This window comes from Nomascus leucogenys, chromosome 21 (genome assembly GCF_006542625.1).
Source record: "Nomascus leucogenys isolate Asia chromosome 21, Asia_NLE_v1, whole genome shotgun sequence".
NCBI classification, from domain to species: domain Eukaryota; kingdom Metazoa; phylum Chordata; class Mammalia; order Primates; family Hylobatidae; genus Nomascus; species Nomascus leucogenys.
This window is the reverse complement of record NC_044401.1, coordinates 74,600,563-74,626,865: the sequence shown is the minus strand read 5'-3', so window position 1 is coordinate 74,626,865 and position 26,303 is coordinate 74,600,563. Positions and strand designations below refer to the sequence as shown.

The window sequence follows — 26,303 nt, the reverse complement described above, 5'->3', positions numbered from 1 at the left end:
ACCTAAATACCCAACAATAATATGGACAGTATACATCCATACAATGAAATACTAAGTAAAACTTTAAAATGGTAGTGTAAAAGCAGGTGAGGCTTTTCTCTGACATGGCAACATGTTCATGATTTCACAGGAAGTGAATATTCAAGTAACAAAATGTATACTGTTCAATATAAATTTTGATTTTATATACCTACACACAATACACCTAGAATAATACAATTGCCCCTCCATATCCGAGACAAATTGGTTCCCAGGATCCCCTTGGATACCAAAAATCCACAGATGCTCCCATCTCTGATATAAAATGGCACAGTACTTGCATAAAACCTATGCACATCCTCCTGTATAATTTAAATCATCTCTAGATTACTTATAATACCTAATACAATATAAATGCTATGTAAATACTTCTTATACCGTTTTTTTTATTTGTACTATATTTAGTACATCATTAAAGAATAAAACTGGTTATATTTGATGGGTGGAAAAACAGGCGAGTTTTTGGGTTAGCTCTTCCTAATAGTTCTGCAATAAACATGTACCACTCTTTTGCATTAGAAAATTAATGGACTTTAATCCCAACACTTTGAGGGGCTGAGGCAGGAGGATAGCTTAAGCCCAGGAGTTCCAGACCAGCTGAGGAAACACAGCAAGAAACTGTCTCCTAGAAAACCAAACACCGCATGTTCTCACTCATAGGTGGGAATTGAACAATGAGAACACTTGGACACAGGGCGGGGAACATCACACCCTGAGGCCTGTTGTGGGGTGGGGGGCAGGGGCGGAATAGCATTAGGAGAAATACCTAATGTAAATGACGAGTTAATGGGTGCAGCGAACCAACATGGCATATGTATACCTATGCAACAAACCTGCACGTTGTGCACATGTACCCTAGGACTTAAAGTATAATTAAAAAACAAACAAACAAACAAAGAACCTGTCTCCACAAAAATTTTTTTAAAAAATCAGCCAGGCAGGGTGGCGCACCCCTGCAGTCCCAGCTACTGGGGAGGCTGAAGTGGGAGGATCACTTAAGCCCAGGAGGTTGAGGCCGAAGTGAGCTATGATAGCACCACCACACTCCAGCCTGAGCAACAGAGTAAAATCCAGTCCGAAAAAAAAAAAAAAAGAAACAAAGGAAAGGGAAAAAAAAAACTTAATGGAAAGTATTTAAACATTTCAACAACATTCTACCACAGGGATCACTTTTAAAGGCATACTGTTTTCAGAAAAGACAGATGTTTTCTCCCTAAAATTAACCTGCAGTCCAAATCCAAATATTCAACTCAAGATATAGCCATAAACAGCTTTTTCTCTCTGTAGGAAACTTAAGAATAAATGCTTGTGATTAGACTGACCATCAGCTAGAGAGTTTGATATACAATTTGGTTTAATGTTTTCTACAAAAATCCCTGCTCAAAAGGATTCTTCTCAATGTATCTATTTCCACCCGTTTCCTGTATTTGTTTCTCCCCCAAAATCCTACCTTTCTGTGGCATAACACTGAATTTTTATTCATCCCAAATAATGGTCCAGTGAACACTTTAAATAAAAGGCGGCTGGGTAGTAGCTTGGAGATAAAGTACTGTTTTACAGAACCCTAGGGAAAGGCAGTAATATGGAAGAGTTTAGTGTGGCATCATAAAAAGTAGGCATTTACTTGTAAAAATTAAATGCACACAGGCTTGTTCATTTGCATGTGTACATATGTATGTGTAAAAAAAAATTATATACACACATAAACAAAAACAACAAAACAAAACAAAAAACCCTGAAATTCAAATTGTTGACAGGTATAGAAAATAGGAGTAAGTTCATGGCTCCTTCATTTGCTATGTTTCATTTCACAAAAGTTCCTATTATTTTGAAACACTTAGTATACAAAGTCCTTCAAAATATACTGACATAGAAAAACAAATGAAAACAACAGCAACCAAAGGCAAAGTAATAGTTAATAATAATATATTGTATAGTTTCAAATAGCTAGAGGAAAATATTGAACATTCCCAACGTAAAGAAATGATAAATGTTTGAGAAGATGGATATGCTAATTACCCTGATCTGATCACTATACATTATATGTTTTCAAAATATCATTATGTACCCCATGAATATGTACAATTGCTATTTGTCAATTTAAGTAAATATACTTTTAAATAATGAAAGAAAATTTTTTAAAAAAATTTTTTGAGACTTGGGTCTCACTCTGCAGCCCAGGCTGAAGTGCAGTGGCACAATCTTGGCTCACTGAAGCCTCAACTTCCCAGGCTCGGGTGATCCTCCCACCTCAGCCTCCTGGGCAGCTGGGACTACAGGCACACACCACCACCATGCTCAGCTAATTTTTTTGTAGAGACGGGTTTTGCCATGTTGCCCAGGCTGGTCTGGAACTCCTGGGCTCAAGCAACCCTTCTACCCCAGTCTCCCAAAGTGCTGGTATTACAGGTGTGAGCCACCATGCCCGGCCTAAAAGATGTTTTAAGTAATATATTCTAAATGGATGCCTTTCAAAACAGAAAATACATTCACAGTGTAAAAAGTAAAATGTGAGGATTCAGCTCCAGGCAAAGAGTCATCAGAGGAAGGAAGTTCATAACTACTCAGGTCCATTTTCTCTCTACAGTTCTTACTAATAACATGTCCCATTATGATCATTCCGCTGAAGAAATCAGACTTATCAAGAAATGAAAACAGATCACAGGAAGGCAGGGGAGGAATGTCAACCTCAGAAAAAACTGAGATCATTTCAGAGGTGCTAACGGATAATGGAAATGTCACCATAGCAAAACACTACCATCCTTTTGTGACATAACTGGGATAAAAATCCCTACAGACAACAATACCAGGGGAATAAAATTAAGAGAGCTGGAAACAGAAAGAACAATTACGTTCTTTCTCATGTTTTATGCTGGAAAAATGAATTCACAGCAACGGCCTTGGTGTCAATGTTAATTCTCCACACATATGGAGCCCCAAAGATGTATCTAATACACTTTCATATATACTTCTGCTAACTTGCTTACATTCTGAATGGGACTTTCAAAGGGGGATAAAGTTAAAACTGGATTAATGAACACAAATTAAAATACATCCTTCCTCCTCTGCCCAGCCGCCCCGTCCGGGAACTGAGGAGCCCCTCTGCCCGGCCGCCACCCCGTCTAGGAAGTGAGCAGCGTCTCCGCCCGGCCGCCCCATCTGGGAAGTGAAGAGCACCTCTGCCTGGCCGCCCCGTCTGGGATGTGGGGAACGCCTCTCCGGCCGCCCCGTCTGGGAGGTCTACCATGGAGGCCAGAAGCAATGTGGGGGCTGGATGTGGTGGCTCACGCCTGTAGTCCCAGTACTCTGGGAGGCTGAGGCGGGTTGATCACTTGAGGCTGGGAGCTCAAGACCAGCCTGGCCAACATGGCGAAACATATGAAAAATACAACTGTCAAACCAACCAACGAACCAAGCGACAACAAAACAGGTCTACCCTGGAGTCATACTCTAATTTTTTCTATTTTCCTACCTTTCTGATCCTTTATCCCACTTTCTTTTTCTTCCTCTTCCTTCTCCTTCTTCTTTGTCAAATAGAGGATTGAGTTATTACCATTGATCCATAAAAAAAAATTAAAATAAAATAAAATACAATACATCCTTCCTGATACACTAATTTTTCAGATATCATAGAAGTCTTGGTCAAGTCTAAAGTAAGAGTGCTAAAATGGCATTGCACCCACAGAAATACAGATCTTGCTTCCAAAGATGAGGGGAAAGCAACATTTTTCACATATCTTGCAGTTAATCACTTACATACTTAGATCAAAGGGAGTAATCAAAGTTCCAAAAGAATTTCAGATTAGCTTTCACATTATCATGTGGCCCATGATTACAGTTACCTGGACCCCCCAAAAAATGAGCTTTCTATGCTACTGGATTTGTCTTGGGGACAAGAGATAGGCAGTATACCCCCATCGTCATGCTTTGGACGTTATTGCAAGGACACACGCAACATCGTGTCTTTCCTACATCAGGCATCCTTGGACTCGTTAACTCTTAAAAATCCCATCCATCACCCAGGACATAAAAAGTAAAAGTCACAACATCACTAACCAACCTTCAAGGTAACTTCTCACTCACTACAATGAACACGGGGTGTAAGAAGTAGACAGAAAACACAGTGTTATAATTGGGAAGAGGTGATAAAGGTGCGAGCAAAAATTAAAAGAGTCATGTATTATTTGCCTAGTGTTAGACTTAAAATGGGGCTTAGTATATGCTAGGCACTCAATAAATGTTCACTTAAATCATAACATACTACTACAGAATTACTTAGCCATATCTGTCTGTCCAACACCATGCATATAAATACTCACCACTGTTTGACTAGGTTTTGATGAACTTGAAATTGGCGTGAAGAAGGAGTTAGTAAGAGGCCCCACAAAGAAACACAAAAAGGCAACTGTGGTGAACATCACCGGGTTACCAGATGAATACCCTATCTCCTCAGTATTCTAGCCATTTTCTTACCCCTATAGGTGACAAAAGACATACTTTCAGCCATCATTTTTGCACAGAACTCCATTACGCTGGCCACAGGTGCAGACAGCTGACCTATTATGAACCAATGAGAAAACTTCTCCCTGGAATTTACAATCAGGACTAAGAGATTCCAGCTTCAGTCTGGATGAACCCTTGAGAGGAAGAAATATATGCTAGGAGAGTGGACAGCCAGGCTCTGAGGAGCAGATCAATCTATTTTGAGAGAACAGAAGAACAAGGCAAGAGCGCATTTGGCAGGAAATGACAAATACCTACAGAAAAACCTGATAAGGTTCAAAGTCTTAGTCCCGGGGTGTTTCCAAAACTGGCCTAGACTGGATAACCCTTACCTTGGGTATGCTTCAGATACCCTTACAATAAACATCCTCTTTTTATTTTTGCTCAAGAGCATTTATAATACTTGCAACGAAGAGCCCAAAATAAAGACTATTCCTCTCTAACCAAAACAATCGAGAGACAAGGAAAAAATAAAAGATGACGCCACACAAAAGGAAGGGCAAAAAAGCCCAGGGTGGTCCTTGAAACAATGAGGAATCCACCATGCAGGCCCAGACCAGAGACTGGGAGCTCAGAGAAAGTGTATGGATGACATTTCTGTTCATCCTCGTTGGAAGGGTGAGAGTCACGTGCTGACGAAATTGGCTGGAGATATCAGCGTTGTTTTTACAATGTTTTAGTATCTGTGAATACCACATTCTTTTCCTTTCTTGTACACTCTTGTTTGAAACTCTGGCAAAACGCTGCACAGGGTAAGCAATTGGAAGTTGGCTGAGATGAAGTTATGTGATTTCAATTAAAAACATTCTCTCACTTGCGGCTTGCTATCGCTGTGGAAAATAAAGAACTGCAACGGCAAGGTTTTTTCCCCATTGAAAATATTTCTGTTAAGCTTCAGAACGGTGAAAATCATTTATCTACATACACAAATAACTTCTGTTCAAGTTATATCGGGGCCCTGGTCCAATCCCCAGATTCTGCGAAAAAGACAAATTTTGTATAGACTAATTCTACTGTTCTCACTTCCTCAGCACCCTCCACAATTTTGCATGTATACATCCCAGGATGCCTAAAAACTCACAAATGCCTGCTATCCCACAGGGTTGCAATAATTAGCGCTTTTACTAGTACATCCTTATTCTGCTGCAGAAAATACTTACCAGGTTTTAAAATTCAATATTTTTTTTAATACATCATTTTCACTACACAAAAAGAACTACCAAGACTGGTCTCCTCAAAAGGATAACATACTTCTTAATGTTTCTCCATGATATTTATTAAACGCTAAAGAACGCAAAAATAACACATCTTTCTGAGAGTTCTCTGATATGAATTAATGATCATTTCTAAATATAGCAATAGTAGGGAATAAATGTCTGGATTTGCTTCTGTTTACTAAACAATAACCTTACGGGTTGGTATTTTACTGCTTTACAAATACGAGGGAGACAAACAAGCAAAGCCGTAGGAGAGAGAAAACTCTCGTATCGCAATTGTGTCTGCCTAGAGAATCAGATTCCTGAACACTGCTCCCACCTCCAAAGTATCTGAAAAGGAGAGAAGCCACAGACTGCTCCCAGGCTGAATGCAAGCCCAACCTCAAATAGTAGAAAGAAAACAAACTCAGCCAAGATGGCTCCTTAACAGTAAAATTCTCAGCAGTTCAGCAAGATAGTACCCCGTAGACAATGACTCGAGAACTTGAGAAGGCAGCAACAGCCCAGCCCCTTGCGTATGCAAAAGTAAGCTCCTAAGAGTCATTCATTCCTGCAGGAAGCACCCCTGGCCCTCCTAAGAATCACAGCAGAAGGACTAAGTTTTAGCTGTGAAAAGACAAAGCTCGAGCTCTCTTACCTGTACCAGCCTGTGGCTCCCTCCCACTTATTCCAATTTGGGACAGGCATCCAGGGCTCTTCCTACAACTCTGAACGGGGCGGATCCTGCCAAGTCTCTGCTCGCACCTGAATGCAGGAAATTGAGCATGCTCCCCATCAGGGAGCAGCACTAGGGCAGGACACACGCCATTACCTCCAGCTTGGGAATCAGACCAGATCAGCAGCATCACCCTGCCAACATTACCATTAACCTCAGGAAAGCAGAGAGAAAATGAAAATTGCCTTAAGGACCTGTAACAAAATCCGAAATTAAGGATCAAAAGGAAGAGAATGAAAGGGTCATAGTTGTCACTAAATGGCTAGAATGAGACCACCAAGGTCAATCCAGTAAAAATCAGCAGGGTTTCTCAGCTCAAAGTCTTTTCTGGGGGGAGTGGTGGGGACAAGTATCACTCTGTCACCCAAGCTAGAGTGCAGTGGCGCAATCTCAGCTCACTGCAGCCTCAACCTCACAGGCTAAAGCAATCCCCCCACCTCAGCCTCCCAAGCAGCTGGGACTAGAACTACTGGCACACACCACCACTCCCAGCCAATGTTGTTTATTTTTTGTAGAGACAGGGTCGCTATGGTGCCCAGGCTGGTTTTGAACTTCTGGGCTCAAACGACCCTCCTACCTTGGCCTCCCAAAGTGGTGGGATTACAGGCATAAGCCACCACAGCTTGAAGTCTTAATATAGTACAAGAGTGGTAAGTGGAAGCTTGGACTAGGAGTCCTGGGTATGTATCCCGTATGCCGTTTCTAACTCAGGTGTGACTGTGGGCAAGTAACTTCTCTCTAGAGTTCAGTTTCCTCATTTACAAAACCAGGATAACAGCAATGCCTACTTCCTAGGGCAGCATAAGAATGAAATTCCTGGCACGCAAAGAGCACTCATGAAATGTTCTTATCAAATGTAATGCAACACACACATACACACATACACGCATGCCTGCACATACACACACCTTCTCCAGAGATCAGTTTCCCTAAGACGGAAAAGAAGGTACTTTCTGAAAGGTTTTGTTTTTAAGTGTTTATTTCAATTTGCCTAAAATCAGGCAGAGAAAATAATTCTAGGCCAGGTGCAGTGGCTCACACCTGTAATCCCAGCACTTTGGCAGGCCAAGGTGGGAAGATCACCTGAGGTCTGCAGGTCGAAACCAGTGGCCAACATGGTGAAACCCTGTCTCTACTAAAAATACAAAAATTAGCCAGGTGTGGTGGTGCACACCTGTAGTCCCAGCTTCTTGGGAGGCTGAGGCAGGAGAATTGCTTGAACCCAGGAAGTGGAGGTTGCAGTGAGCCAAGATAGCGCCACTGCATTCCAGCCTGGGTGATAGAGCAAGACTCTTTCTAAAAAAGAAAGAAAGAAAGAAAGAAAACAATTCTAAATTCTTCAAAAACATGAAAATCTAGCAAATTAGAAAGGAGCACAGACTACTTAATCTTTGAGGAAGCTGTGAAGATTGTGCCATAACTTTTTGATTCAATTCTTTCCAACTAATTCCAGACAGCAAAGAGACACCACTACCCTGAGGGCTGATATTTCACAAAATATGCAGCAAGGAGAGCCCATGAGGGCAAGAATGGCCTGGACTGCCCAAAACTATGTCAGTTGCTGTTTTGCGTGCTTGACTCTGAGGATTACAAGGGTGGTAAGGTCACACAATCTCAGGCCCCTTCTCACCTACCACATCTCCAAAGAGACATGCACCCTCTGATATATCAAACTGGCTGACAGGAAACTCGGTTCCTGCTAAAACCCCTCCAGTGAATGGCCACTGCCCTTAGGACAAAATCCAAACTCCTGACCACGGCCTTCAGGGCCCTGCGGCCCGGCCTCTGCTGCCCTTCCCAACCCAGCTCCCACCGCTCTCCCCCAGACCTACTCTCATCCAACACTCCAAGCTCTGCCCACTTCTAGGATGTTGCTTCCACCATCCCTCAGCCCAGAATGCCCTTTCTCCATCAATCCTATCTCTGGCTTTCTCATTCTCCAGGTCTTAGACCACCCTGGCTAAGACAGATCACCTACCCACCATTCAATTCACAAGTATCATTGACAAAATAGTGAAGAGTTTAATTGTTTACAGCCTGCCTCCCTCTCCTCACTAGACTGGAAGCTCCAGGAGGGCAGGGCCATATGCTGGTCATCATGTGGATGCAGCACCTGCCACATGGGGAGGGTGACCGGGCACATAAGGTGGTGACTGCCTCTTGAGGCTGCCCATCTCCTCTTTGGACAGCATTTGGAGACAAAGCTTAAGCATGTAACGGGACAGGAAAACGCCTCATCCTGGAACTTTCTCTGCAATGGAAATCAATATAGATTCAACAAAATTAGGTACTCCATATAGGGGATCTTAACCAGAACCCCACATTACAATACACAGGGGAGCTTAAAAATTATACCAAAAATAAGAGTTACACTAATACTGATGCCTATGCTATATCCCCAAGAGTCTGATTTAATTGATATTAAATCCGGTTTATGTGATTTAAATGATATGATATTCAGCTTGGTTTGAGAACTACTGTTTTAGAGCACTGCTTCTCAAACTAGTTGTGAGAAACGACCAGCTGTTTCTTATTTCCCAAAGTATCAAAAGACAATAAAAATTAATGACCAAAAAAAACACAAGCACACCCTACAAAATACAAGACCCAACTTTTAATTATTAAATTCAACAGATAGACAACTGTCCTGTGCAATTACATTTCTTTTTCTTGGCCTGGGCAACCTAGTGAGACCTCATCTCTATGAAATATTTTTTTTTTTCTAATTAGCTGGGCATGGTGGTGCACACACCCTGGGTGACAGAGTGAGACCTTGCCCTGAAAAAAAAAAAAAAAAATTCTTTTTCTTCTTCTTTTTTTAGAGACAGGGTCTCACTCTGTCGCCCACGTCAGTCTTGAATTCCTGGGCTCAAATGATCCTCCCACCTCAGCCTCCCAAGCAGCTAGGATTACAGACTCAGCCAATTACTATTACACTTCTAAATTCTAAGTCTCAATTTCTATATTTATACCATTGTGCACAGATTAACAAAAACAGACTTTGCACCTCAGCTGAGGTCTACAGAGCACATTTAGAGTAACACTACTCAGAAGTTACAGAAAAAGGACAAAATGTAGTCTAACAACTTAGTTGAGGACTGCACACTACTCAAATTACACTACACAGTAGTAAATGACTACATATCTAGACAGGAATGCACCACATAGATCAGAACAGACTTGTCATCTGACATATTTTTGTGGTGCTTTCCGGATATAAGAAAGAGTTCTCCGAGTGTTTTTAAAATACTGAAATAATAGAGTTTCTGGGATGGTTTATGCACAATTAAGGCATTCTCTTATTAAAAACATAACCTTGCTTTTGCTCACTTCGTTTCTTTAACATCACTATATTTGAGCATGTGTTTTCCATTAGCTAATAATGCAGAAGTGTGTCATTCTTCTCCCTGAAAATATACTGTTACCATGAAGGCACATCTTGAAAATGGTAGCATCTAATAATAAAAAGAATATATTACTCAAAATAGGACTAAACTAGGAAAGGGAGACTGATGGTCTGAAGTGAATTCAAGGATGGGAGACATCAATGTGGGTTGGAATGGTAAGTAAAAGCTCCATGAAGAAGGAAGTACCAGGGCTCAGTGCTTAAAGAGAGGTTAGGATGAGGCAGGCAGATGGGAGCAGGGAAGGAATTTGAGCCCAGTCTGAAGGGCAGCATGTCCACTGGTCAGTTTAATACAGGGCTGAACCATAGCAAGGGGAAGATGCAATGGGTGGGCTTCTTTTCCCAGGGGGGATCACCACCCCCCTTTCTTCCAGGCCCATTCCTGCCCTCCACAAAAGTATCCACAAAACTCAATGTTTTCATTAAATTCTCAAGGGAAAGTCAAAATCTACAGCCATCTTAGCTGGGTGTGGTGGCTCATGCCTGGAATCCCAGCACTTCGGGAGGCTGAGGCGGGCGGATCATTTGAGGTCAGGAGTTAGAGATCAGCCTGACCAACATGGTGAAATCCCATCTCTACTAAAAATACACAAATTAGGTGGGCATGGTGGTGGGCGCCTATAATCCCAGCTGCTAGGGAGGCTGACGTAAGAGAATTGCTTGAACCCAGGAGGCGGAGGTTGCAGTGAGCCAAGATCACCCCATTGCACTACAGCCTGGGCAACAGAACAAGACTCTGTCTTAAAAAAAAAAAAAAAAATCTACAGCCGTCCTAGTAAGTTTCGGCAAAAAGAAAGAAAAAGAACTTGACAATGTACTTCTGGACCTGAACGGTGGTAGAGAAATGAGATTTCCCTTTTGTCTCTAGCATTGATCCACAAATTCAGTGAGAAAAATCTTGCCTCTTGTTTACAAAAAAACAGTCCACTTGGTGAAGACTAAGGATTTGTAAAAAGAAATGGCTCCATGACAAACTTAACATGAATTCTACTCTACTGCCTAAGAAGAGCCCTTAATTAGATTTTTCAAATTGCTAAAAATATTACTGCTTAACTCCCTTTGGTTTCAAATATAGCATGATGCATATTATTGAAAATAAACATTTTATTAATATATATGTTATTCCCATGGATCCTTCAGATAACCCTAGTGGGGGGATGAGATTATTATCCTTTTCACAGGCTGAGACCTGGTAAGGCTGAGTTATTTGCTCAAAGTCCTACAGCTTGTCAGTGACAAAACCAAGACTTAAACCCAAGTCTCTGTTGCCAAATCCTTTGAAGGTCGCCACATGCAAAGTACTTATCCCCCCACAACAGCCTTCCCTGGAACTTACAACAACTCAGCCAGTCAAGCTTTGGCTATGGAAATATAAGCAACTTTGGAAGTAAAATGGGCACATTAAAAGCAAAAGCACAGATTGGTTAAAAATCTAGGAATCCACTGTCCTCTGGAAATGACTTTACCTTTTTCAGGTTGAAGTCTTCAGTGGATCTGGTGTTTTGAGATGCCCAGTCCTGAATTCTCATTCAGAGTTGCCATAGCTCCCTCTAGGTGACTTCACTCTAACCTCCTGTGAGACTGAGGCTATTCCTTCTCCACCCCAATTACCTTCTTAAGCATCCCATGGTCTTTTCAGGCTTGTTCCTGCCTCAGAGTCTTGGTGTTTGTCACTGGCTTTTTAAGAAACATTCTTGTCCCCGGTATCCATTTGCCTGACTTGGCCCCATATTTGCGTCTCAACTCAAAATGTCCCCTCTGCCAAGGAGCTAACTAGGAATACCCCGTCACGTGTTACCCCGGCTCCATCACTCTCTGTCGAATCCCTCTGTTTTACTTTCTCCCTCCTGCTTATGAGTATCTGAAATTCTTATGATTCATGGAGCATGCAAACACTATATGAGCACCACTAAAAAAGACAGAATCAAAGATAACACAAGAAATACACCAAATGCCACTCATAAACAAACATGCCCTGAAGGAAAAGTTCTTATAAATGAATTCAAAATAACAGAAGACATCAAATATTGAATATTTTGCCAGCTCACATACACCACACAATAAGAAACATTCAAAGGTAGTATATGCAGAAAATGTCTACGAAACAACAAAACACCAACCTCTTTTTCCTGGTGTTGAACACTCTTCTCTCTGCCAATACTGTCCACAATAATCCTTAATATTTCTTTTTTTTTTTTTTTAATTGAGACAGAGTCTTACTCTGTCGCCCAGGCTGGAGTACAGTGGCGCAATCTCAGCTCACTGCAACCTCCACCTCCCGGGTTCAAGCAATTCTCTGCCTCAGCAGAGAATTGGATTCTCTGCTGGGATTACAGGCACCCACTACCACACCCAGCTAATTTTTTGTGATTTTAGTAGAGACAGGGTTTCCTCATCTTGGCCAGGCTGGTCTTGAACTCCTGACTTCGTGATCCACCTGCCTTGGCCTCCCAAAGTGCTGGGATTAGAGGCGTGAGCCACTGCACCCAGCCAATCCTTATTATTTCCAAATGAAACAACTTTTAATTCCTGCAAATCATCTTCTATATTTTTCTCTCTATGAAATAAGCAAGGTTGCAAAAATCAGCTATGTAAAAACTAGTATCTGAGCTGTCCAACGCAAAGGATATTAGGACTCCGTGGCCAACTTCCCCTCTGGAAAATGTAGATCAGTCTTTCTAACGGACTCTTGGGGCAGCTCTCCAGCATGCCTTATCATTAGAAGACTCTCTTGGTCATTAACCATAATGACCACTCACAGTCTACATTTCAATCTACAACACAGTAGGGCAGACACTCAGAAGTCTGCTTATTCTCAGCATGTTATGCTTACACGAATCAATTTTTTAATAAAAGTAGTAAATTTATGGTTCTAAAATATAGAGGATGACTTCTAGTTGTGATCAAATAACCCATTTTCTAGGGACGGCCTTTTATAATGCCAATTCCATGCACAATTGGGAATCAAGTTAAGGTGTGCCTATGACCAGGTGGAGTATTCTCATTACTAAAAGCCTTCGCTCACAGTGCCTCATGAAGCTACCCTCAAAACGTATTCAAGTATATAAATTCTCTCCTCCTGTACTGACACCATCACTGAAGAGCTAGTATCAACATTATTTCCATAGCCCACCTTTAAGGAGTTAATGTAGTCTGGGCATGGTGGCTCATGCCTGTAATCTCAACATTTTGCAAGGCAGAAGCAGGAGGATCACTTGAGCCCAGGAGTTCAACAAAGTTGAGACCCCGTCTCTACAAAAAAAAAAACTGTTTAATTAGCTGGGTGTTGTGGCACACGCCTGCAGTCCAAGTTACTTGGGAGGCCAAGGTGGGAAGACTGGCTTGAGCCTGGGAGGCTGAAGCTGCAGTGCGCCATGATCACACCACTGCACTCCAACCTGGGTGACAAAGCAAGACCCTGTCTCAAAAAATAATAATTAGGCCACTGTGGCGGTGGGCGCCTATAATCCCAACTATTCAGGAGGCTGATGCAGGAGGATCACTTGAGCTCAAAAGGTCAATGCTGCAGTGAGCTGTGATCACACCACTGCACTCCAGTCTGAGTGACAGAGTGAGACCCTGTATCCCCCAAAATTAAAAAAATGTAAAAAGAAAAGAATGTAAATTAGCTGCTGCCAGCTTTATTTCAGGGATGTGGGGATTCCAAGCAAGATAATCAAACCCGGATAGTATCTACACCAGCGATCCCTAACCTTTTTGGCACCATGGACCGGTTTGGTAGAAGACAATATTTCCATGGGCCAGAGGTGGGGGATGGTTTGGGGACCAAACTGTCCCACCTCAGATCATCAGGCACTAGTTAGATTTTCATAAGGAGCACACAACTAGATCCCTCACATGTGCAGTTCACAACAGGGTTCACACTACAATGAGAATCTAATGCCACCACTGATCTGACAGGAGGCGGGGCTCAGGCAGTAATGCTCACTTGCCCACTGCTCACCTTCTGCTGTTGGGCTCAGTTCCTAACAGGCCACAGAAAAGCATCGGTCCATGACATGGGGGTTGGGGACCCCTGATCTAGCTCATAACCTTCTGTCTATGTTTGGATAATATTACCTTAAATAACTGAATATAAAACAATAAACAGGTTTAAGTTTTTGAGGCTGCCGAAGTGAAGAGTTACAGAGTACTTTTAAGAGATAGATATAACTGAGAATCTCAAATTTGGAAAAAGATCTTTTATCCCCCCATGAAAAAGTTATCACAATGAAAATACATTTAAAAATGAGGATAAATACAATGCTGTACTGTTGACAATACACAAGTCTTTCAAATGCATATTCCAGAGGAAAAACAAGCACCCTTGAAAATCCATCAGTGAAAAACAACCAATAAAGTACGCCACCATTGCAAGTGGCTCTCCTGTTCACATACTAATCAAAGTGGTTGTTGGGGCAGCACCATGCCAAACACTGATATGATGGAGGACGTGGAAGCATGAGATAGCTGGGAAAGTGATCAACTAATCGGAGAAAAGAGTCACTACTCTTTATTAAAGAACCACTTACTTAAAACATCCTGCGGTAGAAACGAGTGCCCCTCAACCTCCATCAAAACTCTACAGTGGATTCCTATTACTGTCAGGCCATAATCCCAAAATGCCTCTTTAATTTTACTTCCCAACAAAAACGTCCTGACCTAGGAGTTAAATCTCTGCTCATCACCTATCCAACACAGTAGACGGATGTCTACCTTCAGGCCTCTTTCGGACATGGTGGACTTTTTTTTTTTTGAGATGGAGTCTCACTCTGTAGCCCAGGCTGGAGTGCAGCGGCATGATCTTGGCTCACTGCAACCTCCGCCTCCTGGGTTCAAGCGATTCTCCTGCCTCAGCCTCCTGTGTGGCTGGGACTACAGGTGCACACCACCACACCCGGCTAATTTTTGTACTCTGAGACGGGGTTTCACCATATTGGTCAGGCTGGTGTCGAACTCCTAACCTCAGGCGATCCGCCCACCTCGGCCTCCCAAAGTGCCAGAATTACAGGCGTGAGCCAAAGCGCCCGGCCTGGACATGGTGGACTTTTGCTATCCAACATCTATTTTCCCCATTTTGGACAAAAGCAATCCAGTTTTCATTTGTCAAATGAAAATAACTTATCTCCATAGGCTGGTTTAGACATTTTACTCAAACTGGGACATTTGAACGTTTGTCCATGGAATTTGAATCTCAAGCAGAAAAAGACTGAAAATGGTTGGAGTTGGCTCATCCTCCGGGGGATGCTCTACAGAGATGTGGCTTCAGCTCCCTCCACCAACAGCCCCAGAGCTGCCCAGTGTCCACCTTCCTGATCCCATTTTTCAGGTATTTCTCAGATCCTGTAAACCACTCCATGTATCTATTGTTTGTTTACAACAAATTTATTTTCTGCTTAGGGTAGATTCAGGGTAGATTTTTTTTGCACTTAAGACCAAAGTATATCCTAATTTGCACGCTTATTAAAGTCATTCTTAAACCTTGGGATCAAAACTCAACACCCCTGATTATTTTTAAGCCCTTCAAAGCCACACCCCAACAGCATAACCGCTCTCTCTTCAAAACTTTCATATAAGCCTATTATATATTCTTACCGTTTTCATTTACCCATTCTCCAAACAAATTACCAAATCATACTTTTATAGCCCACTGGATTATTTCCTAGCATCAAACTTGGCACCTAGAAGGTGATACAAATATTTTTATCTATTATTAAAATTTCTGTGTAAGGCACTGTGCTTAGTGGCTTCCCATTCATTACTGCATTTCATTCCTCAATATAGGTAGGGTTATCCCATTTGGAGGATAACCACACCAAGGCAAAGAGATTAACTTGCCCAAGGACATTCACAGCTACTAAATGGACAAATGAGATTTAAATCCAAGTGTGCCCTTGAAAGCCTAAATTCTCAATCACTGATGATAGAACTTGAAAGGGAAAAGGTAGGTGTGAAAATAATTCTATCTTAGACATATTTATTTCATCATCTCTGGAGTCTGGATATGAAACTCTGCCCACTGACATGTTCATGAACCCAATCTTGAAGGCTATTTAAGTTTAAATGAAACGATGCATTACTTCACGTAAATGGAAAACAAAGAAAACTCTGATCTCAAAAAAAAAAAAAAGAGTTCTGATTCCTAAATCATACACGTCGTGTTCTCAGACTGTAGAATTTCTCTCTAATCTGCTCTGACAAAACCAAGTCAGGGGCTGGGGAGACTTGAACAGCAGGCTGAGAAACTGGAAGAGCCCAGTCTGGGATTAAAAACTAACTACAAGGGGATGATTCACATATGGATCATTACGATTCAGGGATGGTTAAAAGCAGCTCGCATCTGGTTTTATTTGGGCTCCGTTTCATCTAATAAACAAGTACGTGTTTAGTTTAAACAAACAAAAACAGGTAACAAAAAAGTGTTTTTCAGGTCACACGCAAAGTAGGATTAGTTTGGAAAATGAAGACTGGCACCTGGAAAACCAATTTCACTTAAGTACCTCACCAAGAGACGCTGACCAAGTGACTTAATCTCTTAGGACCAGTTTCCTTAATCAAATGGGAAAATAAGGATTTTTTTTTTTTAGTTACCTTAGAAGATTATTATGAGAATCAAAAGAAAGCATGAACATGGAAAATTTTATCAACTCTGACAAGACATTAACAAATATCCCCAGAGGAGGTCAAGCAGGCCTACCCGAGTCTACAAGTGGAAAAGTTTGTCAAATACACTATAAACGGCTACACTAGGTACAAGTCACGAAAGGAAAACCAGACACAGCACGTGTATCAGCAAACAACCTATCAGACATCATGAAGAATAAAGTAAACTTTTATCTAGTTTGATCTCTTTAAATACTACCAAGCCATGAAGGGCTGGGCACAGTGGCTCACACCTATAATCCCAGCACTTTGGGAGGCAAGGCAGGCAGATCACTTGAGGTCAGGAGTTCGATACCAGCCTCGCCAACATGGTGAAAACCCATCTCTACTACAAAAATTAGCCAGGCATGGTGGTGCACACCTGTAATCCCAGATACTCAGGAGGCGGAGGCACAGGAGGCAGAGGTTGAACCCAGGAGGCAGAGGATGCAATGGGCAGAGATTGTGCCAGTGAACTCCAGCCTGAGCAACAGAGCAAGACTCTGTTTCAAAAAACAAACAAACAAAAACTAATAAATAAACACTTCCAAGCCATGAAGTTCAATTCTTTGAGAACCATTTTTTCATATTTGACAAACTTGCATTTAGATGGAATTGGGATTATTCCTCCTCCCCAACCCCCCAAAAAATCCAAAACATGGTTCAATGCTTTCAGGTAATTTCTACCTAAATTCTGACCTAAATTTGGGAGAGGCAACCTCAAAGTATGGCCTGTAGAAAGCCAATAGGCATAGGTTGTTTTGGAAGATGGGGAGGTGGTGTTCAGAAAGGAGAGATTCCAGAAAGGGTTCTGTTAGTTCACTAATTTGGGAAATGCTGCATTGGGCAAAACAGGTTCCTTAAACACAATACTGCTTGGAGAATTTACCATGACATGTCTTTCAAATCCGTAACAAAGTACTGGAATAAAAAGCATTTTGCAAACTTATTTGCAAAGAGCATCCTTCAGGCAGGTGTTCCACGGAAAACAAACTGAAAACACAGCAGAAGACAGTTAAGGGAGGAAATACATGGAGGAGAAATTCCTACGGAACATACCGTACTTTGGGGAGGCAATGTGAGTGGAGTACCATGGAGGAATTCTACCACTGACTGTGTATCCCAAGGTCTTTATCTTCAATTCAAGGGGTCCTAACCCTCCTGAATATTCTTGGCAGTTTAGAAAACACTCACATGCACCCAGAAAGCAATTGCTTTAAACCCAGAGAGTCCACTAGAAAGGACAAAGTGAGACAAAGAGGGAAGAAAAGAGGATCTTAGACCCTCCTTTCTCCCCTAATGCTTATTAACAACTCATTGGCTTTCATGTTTTCTCCATTAGGTTTAGCTTCATGATCAAAATCACCTCAGGGCATACTATAATCAACCAAACATCAGCTTTCAAGAGATGCACCATATGACTACATCCGCAGGTCAGCATACATATTCAACCAGCATAAACCCAGCGGGGACTTCTACCAACAGAGGGCCTCCTGTGAAAAGCCTGGAAAAAAAGTCAACTCTCTGTTGCATAGTGAGCAACATAAATCCAGCAACATTTATTTCAGAGCAAAGATCGATCTGTTAACTAATTAATCTGAACCCACAAATGAACACATTCTAACTGGGATACTTTCTGGTTTCATGGTTTCTGCTATCACAAATTCAAATGCCATCAGGGGCCATGCAGATAACCTCAACTCGTGAAGCAGACAATGTCTGAAAAAGTAGAGAATTATGGAGACTAAGGGGGAACCTGAGAGTTCAAGCCAAGCCTCAAGGCATTCATGCTCAATTCAATTAAAACACAGTGCTGACTCTAGCTCCCATCAGACAAAACAAAACAGGTGCAGTCCAAATTCAGCCCACAGGCTACCAGTTTGAGAGCTCTGGGAGAGCCACCGTCCTTAAGAGGATTTGAGCCTAATGTCCGACAAATGCCTAATGAGCATATTAAATTTACAAATCACATAGTTGAGAACAGTATCAACCCAAATGTGTCAAACAAATTTGCTTATGGTGGATGGATATTTGCAGGATATATGTACATATACAAAGGGTTTCAGCACTGTACAACAGAGTTCAATGCCTTAATCTCCTGCGTGACCCGGGATAAGGTATGTTATTTTTCTGAGCATCAACTTCCCCATCTATAAAATGAAGATAATAGCACCCCCTTGGGATAGTAGTGAAAGTTACACAGGAATAAATTTGTAAAGCTCTCAGCATGTAGTAGGCACTCAATAAATGATAGTCGATCTTTTTTTACAAAGCATATTTAGGCTAGTATTATAATGCACATTTAGAACAATTCATTCAAGGACAAAGTCAATCTCTTAGGCAAATCGTGTGGTAAATGATGTTGATCAGTCCCTTGCAAGAAACTGCTAAGCATATGACCAGTCTCACTTAGCCTCTTGCCACACAGAGGTCATGAAAGGATGCTGGTGCCATCTCATGGTAACGCTCAGAGCCCAGAGGAGATACAAATGCTACTACTGTTCACATTTGAACAGCAGCTTGTACATATTTAGCATTAATTCTGTTAAATATTTTTAAACACTCAATTCAGAAGCGTAAATCCAAACACCAACACACCAACGGGATGCTAACACATCGCTCCATGCCAAACACCTTGCAATGTGCACAGTCATTTGCCCTCTAAAATTCACACCCGTTCAAGTTACTCTTCTCACCTTGTCTTCCAGCAGATGATCTGCACACTTGCCCCTTTTTAGACACTGGCTGTTTTCTCCTACAGAAAATTTAAATTCCAATGTGTTTGGGTCTTTTTCTTTTTTTAAAATCCCTGAAGAGACTGGACTGGGAAGGGGAAAAACGATGAATAACACACAGGTGCTTCCTACCTAATTAAAAGAAAAGTTCACAGCTGCACTGGTTGTGAATCATCCCTCTGGGTTATCCAGTGTATCCTCCAAGTGGCACGTAGTTCCATCAAGAGCCATATTCCATATGCTTTCCTGAAAACTGCCTTCTCTTTGCTTGATGACTATCAGGTAACTAATGGCATTTTCTACTTCCTGGCTTTCCCCTTTATGGACAAACCAGTTCATTTGTGCTTCCTTATTTCTAAAAATAACCCTGAAAAAAGGACTCACAACTTAGTGAATCAAGCTTTCACTTATGCTGAAAAAGCAAGATGCAAATTTGTGTATATATTATCATTTCTGTGTAAGAAATACATATACATTTATATTATACACATATAAAATGTGAATATATATAACATGTATATATTTATATACATATAGTATATAATATTCAATACACAGTATATTACATATATATTTGTGTATTTCTTTCTTTTCTTTTTTTTTTTTGAGACAGAGTCTTGCTCTGTTGCTCAGGCTGGAGCGCAGTGGCACGTTTTCAGCTCACTGCAACCTTTGCCTCCCGGGTTGACGCAATTCTCATGCCTAAGCCTCCCAAGAAGCTGGGATTGCAGGCACATGCCACCACACCCAACCAGTTTTTTTGTATTTTTAGTAGAGACGGGGTTTCGCCATGATAGCTAGGCTGGTCTCGAATTTCTGGCCTCAAGTGATCTGCCCGTCTCAGCAATTGTATTCGTCTGTTCTCATGCTGCTTGATAAAGACATACCCAAGACTGGATAATTTATAAAGAAAAAGAGGTTTAATGGACTCACAGTTCCATGTGGCTGGGGAGGCCCCACAATCATGGCAGAAGGCGAAAGGCACACCTTACATGGTGGCACGCAAGAGAGAAAATGAGAGCCAAGTGAAAGAGGAAACCCCTTATAAAACCAACAGATATTGTGAGACTTTTTTGCTACCACAAGAACAGAACGGGAAAAACCACTCCATGATTCAATTATCTCCCACCAGCTCCCTCCCACAACACATGGGAATTATGGGAGCTACAGTTAAAAATGAGATTTGAGTGGGGACACAGCCAAACCACAATCGCCTCCCAAAGTGCTGAGATTACAGAGGTGATCTACTGCACCCAGCCTATATACATGAATTTCTTGCTTAAGTATATATATCATACACACACAAACACACACACACACACACACACACACACACTGCCACTACCTCCAGAGAAACCAAATAATGAAATAATGAGCATAGGAGAAGACAGTTGTCAGGGATAAGATCTACTGTTCTCATTGTATACTTTTTAAAATCTTGGATAATCGTACAGGTAATATATTAATGGTCCAAAAACTCTACCATTAACTCTAAAGGATGAGGAGTTACGTGGGGCTACAGGGTTTCCTTTCTCCTCTATCCTTCTGCATCACTAGTAGCACTTTTGAAATTGAAAAATAAAACCAACAATGAGATACCACGACATACCTATTAGCAAAACTAAAATCCTGAACACTGACAGCACCAAATGCTGACAAGGATGTGGAATAACAGGAACTCTCACTCATTGCTGGTGGGAATGCAAAATTATATTGCCACTTTGGAAGACAGTTTGGCAGTTTCTTACAAAACTAAACATAATCTTACCACACAATCTAGCTAGGAATCATGCTCCTTGGTATTCAGCAAAGGAGTTGAAAACTTATGTCCACACAAAAACCTGCACATGAAACTTTATAAAAGCTTAATGTGCAATTACCAAGTCATCCTTCAGTAAATGAATGGATAAAAGAACTATGGTACATCTAGACAAGGGAATATGATTCAACGCTAAAAAGAAACACACCATCAAGCCATGAAAACACATGGAGGAAACTTATGAATGCATATTGCTAAGTGAAAGAAGCCAACGTAAAAACGCTACATACTATATGATTCCAATTATCTGACATTCTGGAAAAGGCAAAATGATGGAGACAGTAAAAAGATCAGAAGTTGGGGGATGGGGAGATAAATGAGTAGAGCACCGAGAATTTTTAGGCAGTGAAACCAGTCTGTATATTATAACGGTGGACACATGTCATTATATATTTGTCCAACCCTATAAAATGTACAACACCAAGAATGAACCCTAATGTAAACTAAGATCTTTGGGTGATAATGATGTGTCAATGTAGGTTCATCAATTGTAACAAATGTACAACCTTGGTGGGGGACGTTGATAATGCGGGAGGCTGTGCACAGGCTGGAAGCAGAGGGTACGTGGGAAATCTTTGTACCTTCCTCTCAATTTTATTATGAATCTAAAAATGCTCTAACGAAGTCTATTGTTTTTAAACAGCTACTCAGAAAAATAAAAGAATGAAACTAATTTTACAGTTACAAAGAGAATAGCTACACACTGAGGTAGGGTCAGAATCAGTAAACGTGAATTCCTATCATTAAGCATTTTTATTACATCCCTAGAAGGGCATCTGTCATTTAAGAAGGAACTTACATAACTCTCTCAGGTCAATTTTATGCACTCTACTTTTGCTTCTCTTGGTTAAAAATCTGGGGTTGGGAACATATATTCACCTGTGTATTATACTCTTGCTCCAAAACTTTTTTTTTTTTTTTTTTGAGACAGAGTCTCACTCTGTCACCAGGCTGGAGTGCAACGGCGCGATCTCAGCTCACCGCAACCTCCGCTTCTCAGGTTCAAGCAATTCTCCTGCCTCAGCCTCTGGAGTAGCTGGGATTACAGGTGGGCACCACCACGCCCAGCTAATTTTTGTATTTTTAGTAGCAACGGGGTTTCACCATGTTGGTCAGGCTGGTCTCGATCTCGTGACCTCATGATCCACCTGCCTTGGCCTCCCAAAGTGCTGGGATTACAGGTGTGAGCCACCACGCCCGGCCTCCACAACATTCTTAAACTGATTTCTTTTGCCAACAAATGAGTTGTTTTCATCCTATTGCTTGGTGGCTACACAGGTCAGCTTAAAATTATTGTTTGCTTAAATTCAGAGAATTTAAAATGCTCTTCTCTTCAAATTATCCCTACCAACAAATAAATGCAAGTTAAGGAGAATGCTTACAAAAAGTTAAGAGGAGTTCAATTATACTGCAGAGTGATCTGTTTTTCTTAAGGAAGGATAATAATCCTCATTTTCAAAAAAAACAAACAAAATGTAAACTAGCCAAAAGGGTATAAAATTGGAATCCCAAATTATTCTGGCAAACAATACTGTGCCCACAAGGGCACTCACTACACATGAAACCAGATAGTATGGTTAACATTGATCTGTGAAGACTGAACGCTATCAGTTTTCATGATCCTTGCTCAACAGAATTTCACTGGCTTTTCCTTTGGAGAACACTAAATTAATTTCATTGAATTTGAGGGAGCTTTCCCCCCAGGAGACAAAATGCTGACTTCTCATTCTGAAGTTATAAATGTAAAAACAATTAGATTTTCTACTTCTTAACCTCCAAAATGCTTACACAAGGGCCAGATGTTATGGCTCATGCCTGTAAATTCCAGCACTTTGGAAGGCTAAGGCAGGAGGATCATTTGAGCCCAGGAGTTTGAGACCAGCCTGAGCAACACAGGGAGACCCCATCTCTACAAAAAAATTTTTAAGTTGGCCAGGAGTGGTGGCACACTTCTGTGGTCCCAGCTACTTGAGAGGCTAAGGGGGAGGATCTCTTGAGCCCAGGAGTTTGAGGTTGTAGTGAGCTACAGTTGTGCCACTGTACTCTAGCCCAGGTGACAGAGCAAGACCCTGTCTCAAAAAAAATAAAAGAAAAAACAAAAAAAAAAATAAACAAATAAAAAATGCTTATACAAGAGAAGGTATCAGGAGGTAACTTGGATATATTTTCATTCTCTCATTCTCGCTCTCTCTCACACACACATTTTTCAAGTTAGAAAAAGGCATAGTTCCCCCATTCGAGGCTTTGTTAACAGGACCATTATAAACGGCTGGAATAATTTCTCTCATACAGTCTGTTAGCCTGCTTCCTAATATCTAACTACTGCTTTGAACACTAGAACTCTCAGTTTTAGCCAGACATCACAGACCTTCCATCATCTTGACCCCTTTTAACTGTTTTCAATCTTATCCCATTGGTCACCAACTTAAGATTCCTGGAAACTCAGGAATGAAATAAATCTAAGTGGTCACTTGGTCTAACTTCGGGTCCGATGTTTAAATTCACACAAACTTCTCGCAATGACCCAGACTAGACTTGGAGAGCTCTGAATCAGTGAACAAACCACATTTCTTGGCAGCCACACTTATTTTAGGGAGCTTTGCACATCACAAATTACCCACAACAGTCCTGCTCACATCCTTTAGGGCCCACACAGAATGAGGCCGACTTCATTTACACATATTAGCCATCTATTTAAAGAGTTGGTTTCCACCTGCATCCTGCTGTATTTATTCCTTCCAGCTAAACACCTCGACCTGTGCCCTCAATTTCTCAAAGACCCCTGTGATAGTCATTAAAAACAGTGATATTAAAAAACAAGGGCTCTAAAATTATCTTCTTTTTAGTTTTAAGCAGTGAGGAACTGAACATATTGGATCTTCCATCAAATTCTGACAGTCACACACAAACACATATGAATTTGTAATCCTGAACCATCTCTTTTTAAGGTATAATACATGTGTCAGGTGAAAACCTAATCTCTCTTCTCCTAGATTCAATCACCTCAAGGCATTCCATATTTATAAGCTTCACTCTCTTCTAGGACTTAAGAAATATTTTTAAAACAATATAGTACAATTAAATTTAGCCCATTCTTCCCCTTCCCAAAAACATTTTTAACAACTTTTATTTAATTTCACATTACAGAAGAAAATGAAAATTAAGATTAATTGAATTACCCTCCCCCCATGGGTTTTAATTTATATGACAACATTTACATTTGGTAAGAACAAAATGGCAGGGCACGGTGGCTCATGCCTGTAATCCCAGCACTTTGGGAGGCCGAGGCGGGTGGATCAAGAGGTCAGGGGTTCGAGACCAGCCTGACCAACATGGTGAAACCCTGTCTCTACTAAAAATACAAAAATTAGCTGGGTGAGGTGGTGGGCACCTGTAATCTCAGCTACTCAGGAGGCTAAGGCAGGAGGACTGCTTGAACCTGGGAAGCGGAGGTTGCAGAGAGCCGAGATCACACCACTGCACTCCAGCCTGGGCGACAGAGCAAGACTCTGTCTCAAAAAAAAAAAAAAGAACAAAATGGAATTGGGCTGCAGTTTTTAGTTATAATCGACGCTACTGCCAAACTGAGTTCAGTTCAGAAGTTATAATTGCACAGAAAATGAAAACATGTAATTTTGACTTTTACTATCATTTTAACCCACTGCAGAATTATTTAACATTATTTTGCCATGTTGGAAGAAAGCTACTACGTGGTATTTTGCTCAGGCCAATGTATAATAAAAAAAATTGATTTGAGAAGATAAGGTTATTAAATCAATCTGTATTTTAGCAATGACTTACATTTTTTTTTTTTTTTTTTGAGACAGGGTCTCACTCTGCTGCCCAGGCTGGAGTGCAGGGGCACAATCTCAGCTTACTGCAATCTCTGTGTCCCGGGTTCAAGTGATTCTCCCATCTCAGCCTCCCGAGTAGGTGGGACTACAGACATGCGCCACCATGCCTGGCTAATTTTTGTATTTTTTGGTAGAGACGGGGTTTCACCATGTTGGCCAGGCTGGTCTCGAACTTCTGGCTTCAAGCAATCCTCCCACCTCAGCCTCCCAAAGTATTGGGATTATAGGCATGAGCCACCGCGCCCAGCTGACTTATAATTTTCTTAAGATCTTTACCACCATATTGGAATAACCTCCAATCAATACAGAAGCTCCTACCACTCTTTTAATCCATTCCTCCTCAAGAAAAGGTCATTCCACAAAATCAATCAAAGGAGAATCAATCAAAATGATTGACAATTGTCTGTAGCCTGCTAGTAAAAGTTAAAGGAACACAAAAGAAAATCAGGAAAGAAAGTTAGCCTGAGCCCAGGAGGTTGAGGCTGCAGTGAGCCACGATGGCGCCACTGCACTCCAACCTGGGCAACAGAGTGAGACCCTGTCTCCAACCACACACACACACACACACACACACACACACACACACACACACACACGGAAAGAATATAGAAAATACATTTTGGTTAGACATGAAAAAGGAATAATAATAATAATAGGAGTGTGTCAAGTACCTGCCATGTGCTAGCTCTGTATTAACATGGTTTATCTCCATCACTCATTTAATCTTCAAAATCACCTAAGATACAGGTACTATTATTAGTTCCCTTTTTCAGAAACAGAGACTCTGAGAGATGAAATGACATGCACAAGGTCACACACAAAAAAACAGCAGAGACTAGACCTAGATTCATACATTAGCAACCAATGCAGGAGTTAAAACCTGGTATACTGGGGTTGAATGGCATCACCTCAAAGTTCATGTCCACCTGGAACCACATGTGACCCTATTTAGAAACAGGACCTTTGCAGATATAATCAGTTGAGGTCATAATCAATCAGGGTAATCCCTAAAACCAATATGACTGGTGTCCTTTTACAAAAATGAGCAGATACTCAAGAGACACAGACACACACAGAAGGAAGACAGCCATGTGAAGAGGAGGTAAAAATTGGAGTGACACAGATACAAACCAAGGATGCCAAGGATTGCTGGAAACCACCAGAAGCTAGAAAGAGACAAGGAAGGCAAAGGATCTATAGATCCTTCAAAGGAAGCAAGGCCCTGCTTGACTTCAGACTTCTAGCTTCCAAAACTATGAGAGAATACATTTCTGATGTTTTAAGTCACCCAGTTTGTGATATTTTATTAGAGCAGCCCAGGGAAATGATTACACCTGAGAAGAGAACACAATGAATCAATGGAGCATTGCAAT

The 26,303-nt window shown here is 41.3% G+C and overlaps 1 protein-coding gene and 2 long non-coding RNA genes across 13 annotated transcripts in view; 1 reads left to right on the top strand and 2 right to left on the bottom strand.

Moving 5' to 3' along the window:
• Nucleotides 1-26,303, bottom strand: part of MAGI1 (membrane associated guanylate kinase, WW and PDZ domain containing 1) — a 679,526-nt gene that overhangs the window by 537,800 nt on the left and 115,423 nt on the right. The gene's annotated exons all lie outside the window — the stretch shown is intronic.
• Nucleotides 1-26,303, bottom strand: part of LOC101176582 — an 83,733-nt gene that overhangs the window by 24,595 nt on the left and 32,835 nt on the right. The window contains exon 2 of the long non-coding RNA XR_001114652.2: nucleotides 6,397-6,608. This is a non-coding gene — a long non-coding RNA (uncharacterized LOC101176582). The remainder of the gene's footprint in view (nucleotides 1-6,396; nucleotides 6,609-26,303) is intronic.
• Nucleotides 1-26,303, top strand: part of LOC101178283 — a 31,912-nt gene that overhangs the window by 3,071 nt on the left and 2,538 nt on the right. The window contains exon 2 of the long non-coding RNA XR_001114653.2: nucleotides 17,865-17,955. This is a non-coding gene — a long non-coding RNA (uncharacterized LOC101178283). The remainder of the gene's footprint in view (nucleotides 1-17,864; nucleotides 17,956-26,303) is intronic.